The following is a 6,077-nucleotide window of genomic DNA, read 5'->3' as shown; positions in this document are numbered from 1 at the left end:
GTACATCAGGGGACCGACGTTAGAATGCAGGTGACAAGGTACTGTCTTGTCTACAGGTACTGACGTGTCGCTTGGCAAGGTCGTGAGTAAAGCAGGCGACCAACGTTGGAAGTGTTACACGAGGTCACGACACGACATGAGGTCACGACGATACAACATGACGCCACGACAGCAGGACGCGACCATTCTGGTTACCCCTATGACGACAAGAAGTTTCTCGGCGTTAAACATGGTACGTAGAAGTGATTATCGAACATCTTTATTTTAACAATATATTTCTTCGTAAGTTCGCCAACAGATCGTTGATTGATACATGAATATCAATGGGGGCTAAAGGTACGAACATACTTTCGAAGTGAGTTATCTTTTATTTATAATATACACGTATTGTCGCTGCCACGTACATCGCAGATAGTGAGGGTCATCAACACAATCGAATGGTATGAGTGACTCAATTCATTTATTAGTGACGTCAAAATTTTATAAACCAACACCTCATATCCTATTGAAATTTTCTCATATATCATCCGTGATAACTATTTTTCATTTACTAACGACATGCCGCGACTATACGCGTTAGTATGTATATTAATGACAACAGATTACCTTGATCATGACGGTATGCCCCGACGCCACGAGATGGCAATGACCGATGACACGACGCCACCAGACTACCGAGAAAGCTAAGGAAATCGGAATGTCGAATAATCATCATCAATGACCATGATGACACATGAGTAACTTCTAAACTATTTTTCACACACTTTCTCATTTCAATTCATTCATTGTTGTTCTCTTGTATTAATATGTCTCGTATTCAACGTTCATCAAGTTAACTAATAAATTTTTACATCGCACCATGAATGTCTCAATTTTTCTAATGACTAAACCATTTTATCAAATCGTTTTGAGGTAATTTGACTTGACAGGACGTTTAGAGGTTGCATCATGCTGGCACGCATGTACGAAGTCAAATATAAACGAACGTCATCATATCTGTGGCCGACTTCAGTCATGATATCTTCCTAAAGCCGCCACAGGGGGGCAAGATAGTACATACTCCCGTTCAGTTTAATATACTTGTTACAACTTTGAAATTTAACTGACGATGTGATACAATTTATTTTCATGATGATCTTGTCGTAAGATTTTGGTAACAGGTACGACGCTAAGACAAATGTACGGACACTGGGGCTAAACCACTATCACATGTCGAAATAGGCGGATAAAGAGAAGTCATTGGGTTTCCCAAAGACGACAAGTGATAAGACGTCAACCGATTAACAAGAAAGGTAATTTATAAAGAGTTCACATGTATTTGAATTTACGACATATTAAGTTTGTCAAATGATTTTACCAAAGACGTTAAGAAAAAGTCCACTTAAGACAGTATAAGGAATTCACATTAACCATATGCTCCTTCTTGTGCCACATTGCGAGGATCAACCAATAAGTCGACCAACGTTGGAATGGATAGTGTCAAGACCAGCGATGCGTCAATCTCATTCAACGTGACGGGACGACGCCAGATGTGACGACGATGATACAAGCGATGACAATGATCTCAGGAACGAAAACAAGATCGGCGACGAGAGGTGCCACGACATCAGGAGAATGCTGTTGATTGTAGAATCGTCATCAAGGGACAGTCAGCGACACGACGTAATTTCGTTACACGAGCCCATATTAAGTAATATCTAACACTTACTTCGTGCGTTAATTAATTTATTACATTTTTCACTACACTGCGATTAAAGTTCAATTTCAATTACGTCATCTGTCGCTTTGAATATCTCTTTCCAAACGCAATTATATTATATTTATGTTTCATCTTATTTGTTTGAAAACCAACACTAACATCGCATCAAGCAAACGTCCACCTCTACCTTTTGTATTTTCTACGGATCACTTCTTAACGATATCACCAACGGCAACAGCAGCGAACGACATCATCAGAAGACGACATCAACAAACGACGCCGTAAAATACAAGCGACGACGCCTCCAAGGTCACGACCCTTAAACTAATTGGATCCCAACGATGACATGTCGCTTCTAAGCGCGACTACTACAGACGACCCAGGTACTATTTATGCGCACATAACTTCGTTCTTTGAGTACCTCACAGGTGACATCTATTTCACAGCGAACAGCAGAGACAGCGTAAAAGCTATCGACATGTATGCACCCCCGACGCTTGTCCAAACGCCTAACCAATCGCCAAATACAAAATAGAAAAACACATGTCTTTCCCCCTCAACACTGACGAAAAACAAAGCAAGCCCAGAATGCTCAAAACCTACTTAAATTGCTGTTCTAAAAATCCCATAGGCTAAAGTCTTATGCCATAGACTACACCATCAAAACATCTTATCCCTTGTCCTCATGTTATAGGAAACCTCACAACCCTTCGAATCTTCTTGACATTCGTCATAAGGTTGCTTCAAATCATTCACTCCATTCACCTGTAACTTCAACTTAGTCTCCTGCTACCTACCCTCACACGACATTACATCCGACTAAAATAATTCGACATTATGCCCAATCGACGCAACTTCCTTCTCTAAATTCTTCGCATGACTACGAACAAACGAAAAGGCTTATATCGCCTGCATACGATAGATGTCACACAACAGCGACAATAGAGGCACGCCTGTAAACATCAGATGACTGACTGAGATACAACAGTTGGCCATGGCGCCTGTAAACATTAGACGACAGACTAAGATACAATCGTTGGCCATGACGCCTGTAAACATCAGACGACAGACTAAGATACAACAGTTGGCCATGACGCCTGTAAACATCAGAAGACAGACTAAGATACAACAGTTGGCCATGACGCCTGTAAACATCAAACGACGGACTAAGGTACAATAGTTGGCCGTGACGCCCGCAAATATCAAACGACAAACGAAGATACAAAAGTTGGCCATGACGCTAGATACCTAACTAACGTTGTGTCTTAACATATATGTTTTCGCACAGGTTTTTTGAGAATTACATTCTGTTGTCTCACGCTCGTTAAGAGGAACGATTCTTTCACAAGATGTCAGGTTTACGTCTAATTAAGCTAAGGACACCAACGCCAACATGAAGACGCCAATATACGCATGATGACATCAAGTGCTGTCGAAAATCATGGATGACACCAAGTTGCGACGCCACTGATCAAGATTAAGTATGGAAGACGACGGACAAGACGAAGACAATGAAAGATTAGCATCGACATCAAATGAACGCGGTGACAGACTTTGAAGATTATTTTCCTAACTTTCGACCCCCTACAATTAGGAAAATGGGGGCTATTGTTATTGGTCGTTTTGTACGACGTGAGGTCGACGCTGGAACAAGTCATCGCAAGTCAGTCCGTCCTCGGATCCTATTAAGGAAGCAGTCAAGGTTGGTTCCTATATTCAAGGAGCCATCATCTCCACTATATGCTTGTTGGACAAGGTCAAGGAAGCTAGCAAGGATCAAGCAAACGGTTAGAGGAAATCAAGGGATCAGTTGAGAGTATCAAGGGACAACTAACGACATTATTCTGCCTCCTATGCTTGACCTAGTGCTATATAAAGACCATCAGTCTACGATGAGAGGACATCTCCAATCTCCATCGAGAATACCTACGGCTTAACCTAATACTTCTCCGCCAACTACCTAACTTTATCATCTCATTCCCCTAATACCATCAATTATTTCCCGTAGCCCATGAGACACAAATAAGAAGAAGCCTTCCTCCACTTAGTTCCACATGGATATTCCACTAAGCATGCCTAATCATTAATCATTGTCATTTACTCTCTGCCTTATCTTTGATCCATATATTCTCACAAATTAACCTTTCCAATACTGCAAATGCTACGTACGCCATATATATCACTCATAGATTGTTATCAACGACTGCCTTTCCCGACGATCCCCTACCCATTCATCCGTCGTATCGCCTATGCCTTCTCACATTTATGCTTCGTCATCAGCTACATTTACACATACGCATATATACATTGTATTTGTACTTATCTGGGCTATTTATGCCAACAGCATAGTGGATTGGTGGACTCATGGCCACCCGCGGTTTTTATCCCTTTCGGGTTTTCCGCGTCACCATCTCTTGTCTCGTCTCCCTTTATTTTCTGCCCTTTATTTCTTGTCATTTATTTACTTTATTTAATCTAGTCGTTTATGTCCCAACCAAAGGTCGTCCATACGAAATTTGGCATAAACACGGATATTTTGTTATCCATCGAATGAAAGTAAACTACACGATTGTTGATAACGTGTTAGAAGGTTGTTACTTGTATTACATTGTCTCAACTTTTCGTTTTATTTTACTACGTAAAAGACTAAACAATCAGATAAATTTTGCACTAGCTATTTCATTAGTGTATTCAAGTAGATGCACTTTAAGAAGCTAAGGTTTAATGCCATTAGAATTAAGGAAGAGGGAGGGAATAAGAAAGAAGGAAAAGTCCTCTATTATGTAAATTCAATTCTTAGCCCTGCAAACTTTTGTGAACAATGATTTGTTAATCATCATATTAATCCTTAACATTGTAGCTTGTTATATAGTGATAAAAATGTGTAATAATGATGTTTCTACCCAAATATATAAAAAAAATTGAAATTCCAAATGACAACTTTGTTGCCCTCTCAAGAGAAAAAAACTAGGTTACAACATTGAAGGTCGAGATAAACTATATGTGCATCTTTTCAGGGTAAAAGCATGAAATTATTAAACTTTTGGTAGGGACTTTAATTAACATGCGATTAATATATATTTATTTATTTAAGTTAATGAAGTTGATTTTGATAAGATTAGTTAGGGTTGAAAATCACCTGTCTTGTATACTAGTGGTAGTAATGATGATTTTTTGCACCCAATATATCACCCAAAATTAGTTTATTTAATTACTTTAATAAATAAATTAAATTAATTAGGCAGACCTTGTTGAATCGAAAGAAATAAAGTTGGCACAAGTTGCTGATATGAAAGGTACCTTCGTTGAAAGAGGGAGGTTAGGAAGAAACTTTGAGCAACTAGCAAGACTACATTGTTCATAATAGTGGAACTTTTGAGAATTTATTTCTTGTCAAGAGTCAATGTTTAATCATTATAAAATGTGGTTGTTCAATTCTTTTAGACAATTTCATGGTAATAAATCTTCATTAGCAAGTTAAATTCCTTCACTTAGTTTCATTACCTACTACCATCAATCAACTCAAACACACTATGATTATGTACACTTGGTTAGACTATGTCCGTTAGCTCAATAGATTTGGAAGAATAGAATGTTGGATCTCCATTCAAATTTTAATGAAAATCTTTCCTTTTAAGATTGATTTATCTACTATATCTGACTGTTTATCAGTTTGGATGGAAAACAAGGTCAAAGACTCCATATTTTTTAGCAACTCTATCGAGCCTTTAGATCATAAGGAACAACACTATCTTTCGTCTCAAACAAGAAATGTGGGAATGATTTTTCTCATATTCAAGTGCAATCCAACAATTCCATCTTTTTTTAACATATCCGAATTCACCAAGTTCGCATTCTCTAGACCAAGCATATCCTACTGGTTTTCAGCGTGTTAATATTGACAGATTGAATGAAGGTCAGTCAAAGTTCCATTTATAGGTGAATGGAGCCTGGAAGAAAAAGTGTCGTAGAGCAGGTATGGGTTGGGCCCTCTCTTCAGTTACATACAAGTTGTTTCGCTTTGGGAAGCGCTATAGTTGGAATGACTCTTTCAGCCTCGCATGCTGAAGCTCTTACTTGTTTATACGGAATGGAATGAGCTCTTTCCCGTTCAATTTACTCCATCTTCATATTTATTGATTCTAAAAGCCTCGTTAATAATGTACAATAAGGAGGTCACTCATATATTAGTCAAACTTGAACAATTTTCAAGATCCTTAATATTGAGAAATTATTTCACAGATGTGTCATCTACAAGGTGGAGAGAGCACAAGTACACCTAGCTCACACGCGTGCTAAGTAGATGTGAAGGATGGAGTAGTATTTACTGTGCACCAACTGGAGCCTGATTAGATTTCTTATTTCCTTTTCTTTCAAG

The 6,077-nt window shown here is 38.6% G+C and overlaps 1 long non-coding RNA gene across 1 annotated transcript; it reads left to right on the top strand.

Annotated features, from left to right (window-relative positions):
- Positions 1–495: 495 nt before the first annotated feature.
- On the top strand, positions 496–1,686 carry LOC130464245 (uncharacterized). Its single transcript, XR_008924622.1, has 2 exons — positions 496–737; positions 930–1,686. It is a non-coding gene; the product is annotated as an uncharacterized lncRNA (long non-coding RNA).
- Positions 1,687–6,077: the final 4,391 nt, after the last annotated feature.

The sequence above is a fragment of the Spinacia oleracea genome, chromosome 6 (genome assembly GCF_020520425.1).
Source record: "Spinacia oleracea cultivar Varoflay chromosome 6, BTI_SOV_V1, whole genome shotgun sequence".
NCBI classification, from domain to species: Eukaryota; Viridiplantae; Streptophyta; class Magnoliopsida; order Caryophyllales; family Amaranthaceae; genus Spinacia; species Spinacia oleracea.
This window is presented reverse-complemented; position numbering and strand designations above follow the sequence as displayed.